At 42.7% G+C, this 17,634-nt stretch overlaps 1 protein-coding gene across 1 annotated transcript in view; it reads right to left on the bottom strand.

Annotated features, from left to right (window-relative positions):
• eif4e2 (eukaryotic translation initiation factor 4E family member 2) overlaps positions 1-17,634 on the bottom strand; it is a 400,744-nt gene that overhangs the window by 162,510 nt on the left and 220,600 nt on the right. The window lies entirely within an intron of this gene.

Here is a 17,634-nt window from a genome sequence, read left to right as displayed (position 1 = left end):
TGCTTTTCTCTGATTAAAAACTCATTTTGACAAATCCATTCATGGGAGATCCGTTCTATTAAATTCTCACCAATGGCCAAAATACTAATTAATTAGTGATCCAGCCAGGGTCAAAGAAGCTTCTTTAGCCAATTGTCAAGCATTTTTAAAATGCATCCTGATGTATGTTGGATTATTTGATCATATTAGTCGCACATAAAAATAAAAAAATTACTCTGAAGTTTTTTTCAATTTTTGCTAATCTTCATTGCATATGGTTCTGTTCGTTTCTCCTCTTTGTTCAGTGCAAGAGATATATCATTAGACACACGTTTTTCAGTTTCCACATATTATTCCGTGTCTCAGTTTCCTGAATTTAATTACATTTTCCCTTCCATTTTTTGAAAAGCAGCTGGGTAAAATATTTCATCTGTTGGAGAGCAGAAGTAAAATTCTGTCAGGCAAGGCAACCTCTCTTCGGCGACAAATATAATTGACACTTAATCTCACATCAACGTAAGGTGTGTTACACTTGGATCAGGATTTTTTAACAGTGCCAAAGGAAGGGAATGGAAAATGAAGTTCCACGCGTAAATCAGAGGCAAAGGCTTTGCATGTGTTGTTTTCATTATTCTCTCTATCCCATTCTCGATTCGCATTCCCCTAGATTCTGTATGCCATTCCCAATTATCATTGTAGCAATATAAATCCATAGGTATAAATAAAAATAAATTAAAAGACTAAGCAGATTCTTTTTATTAAGCCAGCAGCCATTTAACGTTATGTTCATTAAGATGCAGAAGAGATTCATCCATTTGCTGCACTCTCAGTGCCCCACACTCATTCCTATCATGGATGCCAAAGATGTATTTATTTTGACCCTTTTCTGCTAAAGTTCTGGATGTGGTCAAGCAAGAAAAATATTGATGTGTTCCTTTACTATTGTTAATGTTCCAGGAGCTGGCATTTCAGCAAAGATGGAGATATTGGCTAATACAATGAAATCTTTCAGGAAAGGCTGGGTTTTTCAATTTCCAAGCAGACTGAGTGAGGTAGGACATCAATCACAGCAGCATTGCGACGCTTGCTATTTAATCACACACAGGAATTGGATCCCAGAACTATCAGTGCGCTGATGGAAAACTGTTAATTAGAATAAAAACTCCCCCGATTTTGGTGTCAAAATTAACTCCTTAAATGGATAAGTAGAAACAAAGAAATGTAAATGCTGGTTTATACTAAAGATAGAGAGCTGGAGTAACTCAGTGGATCAGACATGACCTGCCTGACCCGCTGAGTTACTCCAGCACTTTGTGTCTACCCTTAAATGGAGAGGCTGGTTTTATGGCCTCAGGAAGGGATATCAACAGATCTTGGGTGCTGCAATGACAACTGGAAACCATTTGACAGCCGTCGTGAATATTAACAGTGTTTTACTAAGTAAAACAATTTTTTTTTAAAATAACTAAAGAGGAATAAAACATTTAGAAGCGATTGGGAATGGAGTATCCTGCAAAAGGTCACTTGGTTAAAGAAAGTAGCTTGTACGTTGTGAGCAAACACAACCTACCGAACGTGATCCATATCCAAGAAATAAATAAACCATGTAGAGAGTATTCAGTAGTTTAGTTTAGTTTAGAGATACAGTGTGGAAACAGGCCCTTCGGCCCACCGATTCCGCACCGACTAGCGATCCCTGCACACTGACACTCGTCGTCGTGGCTATCCCTCGAGGTCGAGGATGTTGGTCTACGTTCCGTTGTTTTTATGAACTCTCAGGCGGCTTATGAGTCCAAAGTTGAGCGATTGAATCAAGTATTTACCACTCCCGTGCCGGTTCCTGACTAGGAGCTTCCAGCTGTCACGTCGCCTGGTCCCGTCACCCTTCCCCCATCGCCGAAAGCCTTGAGTGAACTTTTGTGCTACTCACAGAATGAAAACGCCTGTGCGTGTGTTTGTTTAACGTGTACTTGATGTTGCACTCCAAGAAGCACACGGTCCATCACATATCATTCAACTCATTCCAATGGCAAGGGAACCAAGACGACTGGAGCTGATAGATCTGGTGCAGCCTTCATCCGCCTTCACAGCCGTTGTGTTCAAGATAACTTTGTCCGCCTGGTCCGCCGTTGAGGTCTTGTAGGTTGGATCGTTCTTAGTCTGGACCCTCATCCTCGACCTTACCGCCATGGGTGGCCCTACCAGAGGCTAGTGCTTCCAACGGCATCACTCTCGGAATCATGGGGCACGCAAGCCTCTTCACCACAACAAGGTGAACGATCTGAAGAGGATTAACACTATCCTACACACACTAGAGATAATTTACACATACACCAAGCCAATTATTAAACTCATTATTTATAAAGTCTAAAATAATCAAATTTTATGACATTGTGGAATATCAAACAGCTCAGTTCATGTACAAAGTGAGAAACAATTTGCCACCAAGTAACTTACAGGAAATGTTTTATGAAAGAGAGGGGGGGGTATAATTTAAGGGGAACATTAAATTTCAAGATTCGCAATACTCGAACAACAATGAAAAGATTTTCTATATCAATCAGTGGAGTAAAGCTATGGAACAGAATGAATGCGGAATTAAAACAATGTTCAAACATCATCCAGTTTAAAAACAAATATAAACACATGATTTTTTCTAGGTACAGTGAGGAGGGGGATTAACAGTCACCAGAGGTCGACATATAATAACACATCATTATTTAAATAAGTATATCTATATGAACATATAAGGGTGTATGAGTATTTTTGTATTAATATCTGATACTTGATAAATATTGATTAGGGAATGGGTGTTGGATTAAATAAGTTCACACTTCTTCCTACTCCTTTTCGCACATGTTAAGTAATGGATGAAATTCCTTGTATTTCTTCTGTTTTTTTGTTTATTTTGTTTTTTAATTGATGTCTTTTAACATGTTCGAAATAAAATAAAATGAAATGAAATGAAATTAACCTACATACCTGTACATCTTTGGAGTGTGGGAGGGTACTGAAGATCTCGGAGAAAACCCACACGGTCACTGGGAGAACGTACAAACTCCGTACAGACAGCACCCGAAGTCAGGATTGAACCCGGGTCTCTGGCGCTGCAAGCACAGTAAGGCAGCAACTCTACCGCTGCACCACCGTGCCATCCCAGTAGGTCAGACAGGACATGTGGAGTGAGAACCACTGTTAACACTTCTGACCTTTTGTTAAACCATTTGTCCTACGACTTAGATAGATCATTGAATGAAGTGATGAGCTGAATGGCCTAATTCTGCTCCTACAACTTATGACCTTGGATAAACTGGCTGAAATAATTTTTCTTCAATATTCCATATATTCAGACTATAAAGTCAACACGTCTTGAAAGCTCAAGGATAATTCCCTTTCTAAGATCACAGAAATACAATTACTTTTTTGTGGCTCATCTTAATGAATCTTATGTATAAAATGCTAGAAATGAGAACGTGTTTTGTTGCTGATCTTTAAATGTTCTCTCGGTTATGCTGTGTCGGGTTCTTTGTGCAATGAATCTTACCATTGCTTTCTACTGTCTGTGACTTGGTTGAATTCAATTTTACAAGGGTCCTGGTAAGAATAGTTTACTCAGCATTCAACTGTATCTGGAAAAGAAAACAAACAAAATGTTATTAATGATAAATTATATATTCCTTTATTTGTCCCACACCGGGGACATTTACAGTGTTACAGCAGCAAAGTGGATAGCAAGAGATCATTCATTATAAATAAAAGTAAAGACAAGGATAAATTGTCATCAGTTTACTGTGTATTCCTTAACTGTTACTGTTGACTCGTCTGCTGGGAGCAGTGCTGGTTGTGCAGTCTCACAGCAGCGGGAAGGAAGGACCTCCTATATCTCTCCTTCACGCACTTGGGGTGAAGGAGTCTGTCACTGAAGGAGCTACTCAGTGCAGTGACAGTGTCCTGCATGAGGTGGGAGTCATTGTCCAGCAGCGATGTTAGCTTTGCCATCATCCTCCTCTCTTCCACCACCTGCACTGAGTCGAGGGGGCAACCCAGGACAGCGCTGGCCTTCCTGACCAGCTTGTCAAGTCTCTTCCCTTCCGCCGCTGAGATGCTGCTGCTCCAGCAGACCACTCCGTTGAAAATGGCTGATGCAACCACAGTGTTGTAGAAGGTCCTTAGGAGTGCCCCCTGCATTCCAAAGGACCTGAGTCTCCTCAGCAGATAGTCTGCTCTGGCCCTTTTTTGTATAACACATCGGTGTTTTCTGTCCAGTCCAGTTTATTATTGAGGTAAACACCCAGGTACTTATGAATCCACCCTCTCGATGTCCATTCCCTGGATGTTCACCGGTGTCGGGGGGACCTGGCTGCACCTGCGGAAATCTACCACCATCTCCCTGGTTTTCCCCGCGTTGATCCGTAGGCTGTTCCGCCGGCACCAGTCCACAAACTCCTTGATCAGTTCTCTGTACGCCCTGTCCTCGTCGCCCGTGATGAGGCCAACGATGGCAGAGTCGTCAGAGAACTTCTGTAAATAGGAGTTTGCAGAGCTGTGCCTGAAGTCCCCAGTTCAGGGTGAACAAGAATGGCGCTAGCACTGTTCCCTGCGGAACCCCAGTGCTGCAGACCACCATGTCCGAGACCAGGTCCTTTGCCCTCACATACTGTGGTCGGTTGGTGAGGTAGTCCAGAATCCAGGATGTGAAGTGGTGATCCACTCCTGTGCGCTCCAGCTTGCACCCCAGAAGCCCCGGCTGGATGGTGTTGAATGCACTGGAGAAATCAAAGAACATGATTCTCACAGTGCTATGCGGCCTCTCCAGGTGTGAGAGAGCTCTGTGTCGTAGGTAGATGATGGCGTCCTCCACCTCGATGCGAGTCTGGTAGGCGAACTGCAGCGGATCCATTGATGGTCTCACTAGGGGGCAGAGATGGGCGAGGACCAGATGCTCCAGTGTCTTCATCAGGTGTGATGTCAGTGCCACTGGCTTGTAGCTATTGAGTTCCTTTGGGTGCGGTGATGGAAATGAGGAGAAATGCTGACTATGGGCGCTGTCTGTAAATAGTTAGTACGTTCTCCCATGGGCGCGTTGGTTTTCTCTGAGATCTTCAGTTTCCTCCCACACTCCAAAGACGTACAGGCGTGTAGACTAATTGGCTTGGTGTAAGTGTAAACTGTCCCTCGTGTGTGTAGGATAGCCTTTAGTGTGCGGGGATCGCTGGTTGGCACGGACCCAGTGGGCCGAAGGGCCTGTTCCACGCTGAATCTCTAAACTAAACTAAGCTAAACTAAAGTAAATGCAACAAAAGGCTAATTTTCTCTGCTGAGTTGTGTTAATGTATAGTTCTACAAGTAAAAATGAAAGGTTATTAATTTTCTATTGCTTTTCCTTCATATTCAAACAAATCCAGCTGTGATAGCATTAAAACTGGTTATATAAGACCATATATAGGTTAACATTATGCTGGGGCACTTTGTTTAAACTTTGCTTTTAGCTTTCTGACAATAGAAGGCAGCAATGTTTATTATATTTGGCAAGATAGATTTATATTTTTTATATTTCCCTTCATCTGTCAAGGTTCCACAGTATTTATTGAAAAACAGGTCTCCACATTAGACATTCAGTTAAACCACGATATGCAGTAGTTCCTTTAGGGTTCGGTGAGAAAAGATGTTTGCTTTACTCCAGCCTCTTTTCTGATAGGGGCTAGATTTACACTGACCTTTGACACCAAGGACAGACTTTGGAAGACAATACCGACTGATGAATAATAAAAAAGGATTCAAATCGACATGCATAAAGTAGAGAACAAATAAGCTCTTAATCAAAAACGTTTTTATTGAAATGGTTTATAACAGGTTTCAGTAATAAACTAATAAACATTTAAACTAGTACTCAGGACTGGCAACATTCTAGCATGAAATTGTATTAATAATGCAGTACGATAACTTGCCTGTGTTCAACACATGAGAAAGCTATTCCCCTTCCACACAATCTGTTTAACTGATGTATTCCAATAACAAACACTTTTACACCATATGAATCCAGTTATCTTTCTTTGCAATTCCAGGATAGTGTCTTTGGTGATATGGAGCAGTTATATACAAAATGTGGAAGTGAAATTTTGTGGACAGAGAAACTCCATTTTACTTGAGTGATAAGAATCTAGTTTAGTACTGGCTCTGTTTATTCTCCAAATCCTGTAGGCGTTAGTTTTAAAATGCTCAGGCACGAGGAATTATAAAGGGCTCCCTTGTGTTGCAAAAATATTCAGTGTTTCACCATCTCGGCAACTTCAAACTGTTGGTTTGGTAAATATGTAACATTTATTTATTTTAACATTGAGTTTGCTCAGTGGGGAAAACATTATCCATAATTTGACAAATACATTTGGTGCACAGAAGCTGTATGTTTTATTGCAAATTGAAATTTTCAATTCATTGTTTGTAACTTTGTTAAATGCTTTGTACACATGAGACATTTGCAGGCCAGTGACTTAGAGGGGAGGAAGACAAGTTCAAAGTTTAAATTCAGAATACATTTTTTAAATGTGCTTTAAAGTAATGTCTTCACGCCAACAAGCAACAATGAGTGAATCTGGACAAAATTAACAGTTAACACTAAAAGTTAATACCATATGCAACAGACATATTATATTGAGTTCATTTGTGTCATTGTGAAACTAAATATTACATTTAAATTACTCTGTAGATTTTGGATCTAACGCTTTCAACATTATGTAGGAGTGAAAGATAAATGTTAAATGATACTTTGGTGTAATTAAAACAGAAATCCACAAGCATTAGAAAAATAAATTGTTTTGGTGTGATATTTTATCTTAACAAAGGAAATAGGCTGGATAGCCCTCCATGAATATCAGTGGTGGGGAAGATGCTGGAGTCAATTATAAAAGACGAAATTGCAGAGCATTTGGATAGCAGTAACAGGATCATTCCGAGTCTGCATGGATTTACGAAGGGGAAATCATGCTTGACTAATCTTCTGGAATTTTTTGAGGATGTAATAGGAAAATTGACAGGGGAGAGCCAGTGTATGTGGTGTACCTTGACTTTCAGAAAGCCTTCGACAAGGCCCCACATAGGAGATTAGTGGGCAAAGTTAGGGCACATGGTATTGGGGGTAGGGTACTGACATGGATAGAAAATTGGTTGGCAGACAAAAAGCAAAAAGTGGGGATAAATGGGTCCCTTTCAGAATGGCAGGCAGTGACTAGTGGGGTACCGCAAGGCTCGGTGCTGGGACCACAGCTATTTACAATATACATGAATGACTTGGATGAAGGGATTAAAAGTACCATTAGCAAATTTGCAGATGATACAAAGCTGGATGGCAGTGTGAACTGTGAGGAAGATGCTATGAGGTTACAGGGTGACTTGGACAGGTTGTGTGAGTGGGCGGATGCATGGCAGATGCAGTTTAATGTGGATAATTGTGAGGTTATCCACTTTGGTGGCAATTATTATCTGAATGGTGTCAAGTTAGGAAAAGGGGACGTACAACGAGATCTTGGTGTCCTAGTGCATCAGTCACTGAAAAGAAGCATGCAGTTACAGCAGGCAGTGAAGAAAGCCAATGGAATATTGGCCTTCATAACAAGAGGAGTTGAGTATAGGAGCAAAGAGGCCCTTCTGCAGTTGTACAGGGCTCTAGTGAGACTGCACCTGGAGTACTGTGTGCAGTTTTGGTCTCCAATTTTGAGGAAGGATATTCTTGCTATTGAGGGCGTGCAGCGTAGGTTTACTAGGTTAATTCCCGGAATGGCGGGACTGTCATATGTTGAAAGACTGGAGCAACTAGGCTTGTATACACTGGAATTTAGAAGGATGAGAGGGGATCTTATCGAAACATATAAGATTATTAAGGGGTTGAACACGTTAGAGGCAGGAAACATGTTCCCAATGTTGGGGGAGTCCAGAACCAGGGGCCACAGTTTAAGAATAAGGGGTAGGCCATTTAGAACGGAGGAAAAACTTTTTCAGTCAGAGAGTTGTAAATCTGTGGAATTCTCTCCCTCAGAAGGCAGTGGAGGCCAATTCTCTGAATGCATTCAAGAGAGAGCTGGATAGAGCTCTTAAGGATAGCGGAGTTAGGGGTTATGGGGAGAAGACAGGAATGGGGTACTGATTGAGAATGATCAGCCATAATCACATTGAATGGTGGTGCTGGCTCGAAGGGCCAAATGGCCTCCTCCTGCACCTATTGTCTATTGTCTATTGCCTAAAAGGTAGCAGCTAACAATGACAATTTAGCAAATAGTTGGGGTCTCTCCCCATGGAATCAATGAATTTAGTGTATACATTCAGCAATGAACAGTTGTATAGCTTTGAACAGTTAGCATTGTTTAAACAAGCGGATTAAGTGTTGAACTTTAAAGTGCTGGATTATACACAGTGGCAACGTGAACATGGCCATATACAGAATTCATTTCCACCAATTAATTCTAATTTACCTGTTCCTCACGTAATGACAAATACACAGGAGACTGAGAAAAAAGGAAGCAAAATGTTTTTAATAGTCCATCTGTAGAACATTTCTGGTAAATTAGCAGGATGATGTGCATCTCATGTATTAATGTTCGATCACAGGATGTGATTTGCTGATCCATATCATGTATCATCCTGTTCTTTCTCAAGCCTTCCAATGAAGCTCGCAATTACTCATTACTTATTTTATTTTTTACCATGTTAATACGTTGATTATCTGTACAGTAATCTTCCGGCGTGGTTAAGAGTTCCTATTAATTATTCCTTAAACAATAACCTATGATGAATATTAACATTTGTTTCAGGCTAATCCGTATAAGAAATTAGTGTCATTTCTGATCTAAGATGAAGTTATTCAGATGCATTTCCAATTTAACTGCCAAACTGTTCGGACTTAATGAGTTAGAAAGGGAACTTGAGCATGCTGGAATTGTGAAATAAAAACAAAGCACTTGTACAGTTTCTATTTAATCAGCCGTTTCCAACTAAATTTCAAGTCTAATTTCCGTGATGGAGTGTGTTAGTACTATTGAGGGTGGTTTCTCTGTTGGTATTTGATGATTTTTGGCATGCACTTGGTTCACTGTCAGTTTCCTTCATTAAGTGTTTCGGTTAAGGATGAATGAAAACTAAAGCCAGTCTCAGAAATTGCTGCAATAGAAAGCCAGTGGGACAGAGCTTAGGATAAGAATGACCACACGACTAGAGGAGGAAAGATCTTGCAGTGAGAGAGTCACCATACACGACCTCACTATCCTGAAGAACAAATGAGATACATTTGATGTGTAGATTTTGTCAGTGCCATAAGAATCTGCCTGGCCACGTGCACACAACAAGTCTCCACAAACAGAAGCTTGTTCATGATCAGATATTGGGCCAAACTCCTACCTGAGAAGGAAAGTTACCTCTGACAAGTGCGAGGTGTTGCACTTTGGTGTGTCAAGCCAGAGCATTTATTTTAGATGTTTTAGATTTAGAGATACAGCGCAGAAACAGGCCCTTCGGCCCACCGGGTCCACGCCACCCAACGATCCCCGCACACTAACACTATCCTACACCCACTAGGGACAATTTTTACATTTGCCCAGCCAATTAACCTACATACCTGTACGTCTTTGGAGTGTGGGAGGAAACCGGGGAGAACGTACAAACTCCGTACAGACGGCGCCCGTAGTCAGGATCGAACCTGAGTCTCCGGCGCTGCATTCGCTGTAAGGCAGCAACTCTACCGCTGCGCCACCGTGCCGCACAGTAAAAGGTTGAGCCCTGGAGAGTGTTGCAGAAGAGGGAGATCTAAGATTACAGATGCATGGCTCCCTACAAGGGGCAAATCAGTTAAACAGTAGTGGAAAAGGCATTTTGTATCCTAAGCAGAATATCCTGGGAAGGGTGTTGAGCACAAAAGTTGGGAGACCATGATGTAAATGTACAATTCGTTGGTGAGACCTGACTTGCAGGATTGTGTGCAGTTCTGGCCACCCACCTTTAGGAAAGATTTTGTTCAACTGAAAAGTGCAAAAGAGTTTTACCAGGGTGTAACTTGGGCTGAAGGACTTGAGTTACAGGAAGAGCTGAATAGCTGGGACTATTTTCTTTGGAGTACAGAAGGCTAAAGTTTGACCTCATTGAGGTGTGTGGGATAGTGAGGGGCATGAATAAATTGAACGCTCACAGTCTTTTAAGCAGGGTAGAAGATTCTAAAACTAGAGAGCACAGGCTTAAGGTGAGAGGTTTCAGAGAGACCTCGAGAAGCAATGTTTTCATTCAGAGGGTAGTCTGCATCTGGAATGGCTACAGGAGCAAGCTGTAGAAGCAAATAAAATGATGCGTTTTAAAAGACATTTGGACATATGCACAGATAGGAAGGGTTTAGAAGGGTTGTGCTACAGAAGTTCTGAACAAACCATGGTCTTACCATTGTACTAAAGGAAGGATGAACAAAATTGTTTTGGTGCTTGACACAGGAAAACTCACTTTTCTGTATTCATTAAATGGTGCGTTTCTGAATCCTTAAATTGGCTTTGCATCCTTCTGCTCCACGCATTAAATTATTATAAAATCTAACTTGTTGTAAAATTATTCAGGTTAGTTTAGAGATACCCTTCAGTCCACCGAGTATGCACTGACCAGCGATCAGCGATCTTTGATCCCCGCGCATTAACACTATCCTACACACACTATAAATTCACATTTATACCAAGCCAATTAACCTACACACCTGTACGTCTTTGAAATGTGGGAGGAAACCGGCGATCTTGGGGAAAACCCACGTGGTCACGGGGAGAAAGTACAAACTCTGCACAGCTCGTACCCGAGGTCAGGATCGAACCCGGGTCCCTGGCATTGTGAGACACCTACTTTACCGCTGTGCCACTGTGTCACTCTCTTTCTAAATGACAAAACAAAATGATGGCCTGGTCCTGTCAAAGTCTGGAGATATCCAAGAACCCACACGGCAATTACCTAGAAAAAAGATCGCAGTAACTTTGCTGGATCAAGCTGTTGCCGTATAAATAGCAGGCATTAAGTGTCTTCAACTTTAATGTATCAAGAGCTTTTGAAGAGATTGAAGTATGTGGCTGCATTCTAGGGTGATGACGATAGCAACAAGATATTTTCCACAATTTAAGATCAACTTACCACTGCAGTAGATGTTAAATAATGACTTGCCCAGCACCGACCGATCTATGTGGAATGCACAAGAACACAAATCCAGCCCTCAGGATTTTAATAGACTCTTTCCCTTCAGTACATCTTTTAAGTTTACGAAGAATGTGCCACTTCCTACAAAACCACAATGTAAGCACACAGCGGCTGCCCGGGAAATTATGTTGAACGTCACGAGGACTAGGTGGAATTACCAGCTCACTACACCAATCAACACAGGTCTTTGCTGTTGAGTTCTTATGGAGAAAATAGGCCAAAGTCAGCATGGCTTTGTGAAGGGGTGATCCTGCCCTGGCAAATCTGTTGGAATTCTTTGAGGAAGTAAATAGCAGAACAGACAAAGGAGAGTCATTGTGGGTGTTGTTTACTTGAATTTTCAGAAGGATTTGATAAGGTGTGGCACATGAGGCTGCTAAACACGATGAGTGCCCAAGGTATCAAAGGGAAGATACACGCATGGATAGAAGATACCACCAGATGGCGCCAGCAATGGCTGCCTCACCAGCAGTCTTCCCTTTCTTCTTTGTTGTTATTTTGTATGTGTTAAATGTATGTTTTTATTGTTCTTTAGCTTGTTCTATGTGGAGGGTGGGGGAGGGGGTTGGGAGAAACATTTTCTAATCTCTTACCTCGACGGAGATGCAATTCTTTTCCGTATCGTATCTCCGTCCGCACTGCGGCCTAACATCGAGGAGTTGGCGGCCTTTGCTGGAGATGGATTTTGAGAGCTCCACCATGAGAGCCCACGGGTCTTTAACATCACGGAGCCAGGGATTGAACTCTGTTGCTCTACCGCAGGTGCCTGTGGGACTTTAACATCACGGAGCTCGCGGTCTCTGGTCAGAGACCGACATCGGGAACTCCAAGCCTCAGGAGCTTGGATCGCCCCGACGCGGGAGCTTCGATCGCCCCGACGCGGGAGCTTCGATCGCCCCAACGGATGGTTCCACTGCCCCGACCGCGGAAAAAAATGAGGGAAGAAGTTGAGACTTTATTGCCTTACATCACAGTGAGGAATCCGCTATGATGGATGTTTATGTTAACTTTTATGTAGTTGTGTGTCTTGGTGCTTTTTTAGTATGGCTGTATGGTAATTCGCATATCACTGTACCTTAATTGGCACACATGACGATAAAAGACCTTTGAAACCTTTGAAACCTTTGAAGATTGGCCGAATGGCTGGGCAAAGAGTGGGAATAAAGGGGGCTTTTTCTGGTTAGCTCATGGTGTTCCACAGGGTTCGACGATGTTCGACTTTTCACTTTGTATATTAAAAGATTTGGATGATGGATTTGATGGTTTTGCGGCCAAGTTCGCGGATGATACGAAAACGGGGAGGAACAGATACTGTAGATGAGACAAGGACTCTACAGAGGGACGGACAGTTGGGCGAGTGGGCAAAGAAGTGGCAAATGGAATACAGCAGAGCAAAGTGTGCAGTCATGCACTTTGGTAGTAGGAATAAAGGTGTGGACTATTTTTTCAATGGGGAGGATTCAGATATCAGGGGTGCATAGGCACTTGGGTGTGCTGGTTTAGGATTCCCAAAAGGCTAATTTGCAAGTTGAATTGGTAATAAGGAAGACAAATACAATGTTAGCATTCATTTCTAGAGGATTCGAATATGAAAGCATGGATGTAATGCTGAGGGTTTATAGGGCATTTGTCAGACTGCATTTGGAGCAGTTTTGGGCCCCATATCTGAGGAGGGATGTGCTGGCGTTGGAGAGGGTCCAGAGGAGGTTTAACGAGAATGACCCCTGGGATGATTGGGTTAATGTATGATGAGTGTTTGGTGATATTGGGCCTGTACACTCTGGTTTAAAGAATGAGGGGGGATCTCACTGAAATTGACCAAATAATGAAAGGCCGAGGTAACGTGAATGTCGAGAGGATGTTTCCACTGGTGGGGAAGTCTAGGACCAGAGGGCACTGCCTCAGAAGAAAACAACGTCCCTGTAGAAAGGAGATGAGGAGGAATTTCTCTAGCCAGAGGGTGGTGAATCTGTGGAATTCATTGCCACAGATGATTGTGAAGGCCAATTCTTCAAGTATTTTTAAAGTGGAGCTTGATAGGTTCTTGATTAGTAAGGGGCCTGTCCCAATTAGGCAATTTTTTAGGCAACTGCCAGCGGCTGCAATAATTGTAGCAGGTCGCCGAAAAAACGGCGTCTGGACCCCCCGCTAGGACAATGTCTACGACAAGCTACAACAACCTACCACCTAGTCGACGCCAAGCTACGGCAAGCTACCGACAACCGGCGACCCAATCGTCGCGACTTAGGACATCCACCTACGACCGCACCTACGACAACCTACGACCACACAGGCGGCAACGTACGACAACCGAAGTCAACCTACGTCTACCCGCGACAAGCTGCGTCAAGCTACGACCGTGTCGGCGACAACTGAAGACAATTCACGTCATTTTGGCCTCCGGTTTTGACGCTGGCCAATGGAATTCACCGAAGTCAGCATCAGCGACAATCTACGTCACCTGGCGAAAACCTGACGACAACCTACGACAGCGCCTATGTCAGGAGACGTCAAGCTACGAACATTGGCGTCAAACCAACAGTCGCCGAAATTTTTTAAACATTTCAAAATCCGGCGGCGAACAGAAAAACGCTACGACTCTTTGAAGATGACTCATGACCATACAGGCCACACCCCGGCAACCGTGTGCCCACAGCCTGGAGGCTGTAGTCGCCTAAAAAATCGCCTGTGGGACAGGGGTTTAAGGGTATGGGGAGAAGGCAGGAACAGGGTACTGATTGAGAATGATCAGCCATGATCACATTGAATGGCGGTGCTGGCTCGAAGGGCCGAATGGCCTCCTCCTGCACCTATTGTCTATTGTCTATTGTCTATTGTCTATTGTGTCAAAGGCAGGACAATGGGGTTGAGAGGGAAAGAGCTCGACCATGATTGAATGGAGGAGTAGACTCGATGGGCCGAATAAACCTAATTCTGCCCCTCTGTGTGTTTGTGAACTTATGGTACTGAAGTGAGGTGAAACCTTGAAGAAGGATCAGCACCCCCAAAATGATGGAGCGACTCAGCGGAACAGGAAGCGTCCTTGGAAAGAATGAATGGATGACGTTTCGGGTTGAGAACCCCGACTTAGTATTCTGCAGAGAGTTCTGGTTATCATATTCCAGAAAGGATAAAGAGGCATGGGGAGGCAGGGTCGTTTTTACAGCGTTATGGGCCCCCGGGCAAAGCAGTGTACTGGGGCCCCTACCGTTACTCTCCCCCACCCCCTTTCCCTCCCAGCCCCCCCTGTCGTGCCGGCGAAAAGCACTTACCGAAAAGCGCTTAGCGATGGACTTAGGGTGCTACATTGTTGCGAAAAGCACTTACAGATCGCTGTGAGAAGCACTTAGTGACCAAAAATGTTGCGAAAAAAGCACTTATTGAACCTACATTTTTAAACTAGTATTTATTTATTGCAAGTCACTTAACATACACAGATCAGCATGGGGCCCCTATGCTCGTGGGCCCCCGGGCAAGTGCCCATCAGGCCCATGCGTTAAGACGGCCCTGTGGGGAGGGTGAAACCAGAAATGCGGAGGTTTGCTTATCTAGCCAGGATGAACGGACTCCGTCTCTCTTCTCCTTAGAAAACAAGGCTGAGGTTAGAGGTTGAAGGGTTTTAGTAGATTGGATGCAGAAACAATGTCTCCATTGATGGGGAAGAGCCATCACAAGAGACCATCAGTGTAAGATAGTCATCAAGGAACTAGGAGGCATTTCAGAAAGAATGTATTTACCAAGCTGTCATGACCATACTCTACTCCATGGAGCGCAGGAGGATGAGGGGTGATCTTATAGCGGTGTATAAAATTATGAGAGGAATAGATCGGGTCAAGTCTCTTGCCTAGAGTAGGGGAATCGAGAACCAGAGGACATAGGTTTAAAGTGAAGGGGAAAAGATTTAATAGGAATCTGAGGAGTAACTTTTTCAAACAAAGGGTGGTGGATGTATGGAACGAGCTGCCAGAGGAGGTAGTTGAGGCTGGGACTATCGCAACATTTAAGAAACAGATCGGTACATGGATAGGACAAGTTTGGAGGCCAAACACAGGCAGGTGGGATTCGTGTAGCTGGGACATGTTATGGGCAAGTTGGGCTGAAGGGCCTGTTTCCACAATGTATGACTCCATGACTCTATGACTCTATGACTCTATGACCTGAATAGTGATGAGAACCTGAAGCTCATTAGCACAGGTAGTTGGGGGGAGGGGAAGAGGAAATGATTGGCAGAGGATAGGGGAGGGAGGATCAGTGGGGAGGGAGGATCAGTGGGGTGGATATCCGCTACTGTTTGACTGAGGATCAGAGGTGTGGGAAATGGGGGGTGGGGAATTATATGAGAACACTGATGTATTTAAGGGAGGAAGGATAATGACTGAGAAAAGGGAGTGGAGGGTTACATTTATGGATTTAAATGAGGAAAAACTGGAAAATTAATGTAAGACTGTAAAACCATAAGCCTCATCTCCACACCTATGAATGAGTGTGCCAAAGGATTTATATGATTGTGGCCACGTTCAAGATGGCTGTGAAAGGTTTATTCTGCCTCAAAAGCCATCTCTCAGCAGGCTTTTAATTCACATTACTGGTCATTGGCCAAGGAAAGAAAACCAGATCATTTGTGCTGAAGAATGTTGTTTTCACTAGTAAAGCAAGAAACGGCGGCTGTCTCCCCATCATTTATTTACTTTCCCAGTCCTATTTAAAAGTTGACCACAGAGGACAATTAAGATGGGAAACAATCATCGATGACCAATTTCCCCTCTTTGATCAATTTCCCTCCTGGGATAAATAAAGTTCTATCGTATCGTATGACAATTGAAAACAATATAAACTGGACTGAGAACTTTGCACAAATATGGCGACTATTTATTGCAGTCCAGAGATGAAACAAAAACAATGATCATAGCTAAAGGATGAGAGAATTTGTATTGCAATGGACTTTTTTTAATTGACCGAGGCCTGGGCTGAACATTTTTCTATAGTTTTAAATAGAAGCAGAGAAGGGATTGTGATGAACTTAGTTCTTAAACTGAATACTGTTCAGACTTGATGAAGGCTGTACTAATAGGACTATTACACTAATCTCCACATTTGTTTAACCACACTTGTCACAATGCTGGAAGCCTCTGGCCAGTCTCTATATAATAATTGGGGAAATGGTTTTGCTCCAGATTATGAACCTGCCATCACGAACCTCTCAGTAAATGGCAGATCAATTGAAATTCCTGGGGGAAATAACTGCAGGATAAACAGATTTGTGACCATAAATGTCAAAAATGGAAACTATCTGCAATCCATAAAGATTTTTATGCCAGCGATCTCCGTAGCTGTAACATGTTCAGAGCTAACTGGTCTGTCAGAAGTGCTTGAGAACAAAGACATACTGTTCAGAGCTGGAAGTGATTGCCAAACACATGTCAAGCACATTGTAATAACTATAGTTCTGCCCATCGAGCCCAGGCGTACAGATTCGGCTAATTATCCACAAGGCATTTCCTATTGGAAACATTTTTTTACTGTGGGACTCCGCAGAGGTAAAGGTTTTGTGAAAGTAAAGCAAATGAAATAGCGATTTTACTGAAAAATATTATCACCATTCTCTAAAAACAGCATGATTTCTGGAAATGGTCTCATTAACAGGTCTGGCTGTTTCCGTTATAGACTCTGTGGGAAAAAGAAACACCACTGTCTGATTCAAAGAAAAAATAAATATGTCATCCACTGGATCTGTCTGAACTCCACCAGTACTGAGTATAAAACTTTTTGATGTAGGAACAACCCTACAGTTCAGCAATTGTGAACTTGCCCACAGACTCCTTCTGTGAAATAGTTTGAGACAGGTTGTCAAGTTGAACCATTAACGCAGCCCAATATGTTCAGCTTACAAAATATGTTCAGCCACATCAATATTTAACAAATTTTATACGCCTTAAATATTAGTCACTTTAGCAGCACCTGGGTCAAACAGAAAGTGTAAACATAAATGCATTGAAATCAAGCTTTAGAAAAGATTTATCAGTTTCCAGATCAACTTATACCCAAGGATCTCCTGTTCACAGTGATATAGAGGCTGTAATAGTCATAAGTGATAGGAGTAGAATTAGGCCATTTGGCCCATCAAGCCTGCTCTGCCATTCAATCATGGCTGATCTATGTCTCCTTCCGAACCCCATTCTCCTGCCTTCTCCCTATAACCCCTGACACCCGTCCTAATGAAGAATCTATCTGTCTCTGCCTTAAAAATATCCATTGACTTGGCCTCCACAGCCAAATAGTTATTTGATTAAAGTTCTTGCATTGCCACATCGCTGATGGTAATTTGGATATTAAAGCAGTTCCAGGGATCATTCAACAATTTTGTGAATAGAAAAATATGTTTCTAAGGAGGTACAAGCCCCAATGTTGATGAGAGAAGCACTGGTGTGGATGACACATTGATATTGCCAATAG

This window comes from Rhinoraja longicauda, chromosome 13 (assembly GCF_053455715.1).
Source record: "Rhinoraja longicauda isolate Sanriku21f chromosome 13, sRhiLon1.1, whole genome shotgun sequence".
Lineage (NCBI taxonomy): Eukaryota > Metazoa > Chordata > Chondrichthyes > Rajiformes > Arhynchobatidae > Rhinoraja > Rhinoraja longicauda.
The sequence above is the reverse complement of the archived record's forward strand: the minus strand, read 5'-3'. Positions and strand labels throughout refer to the sequence as shown.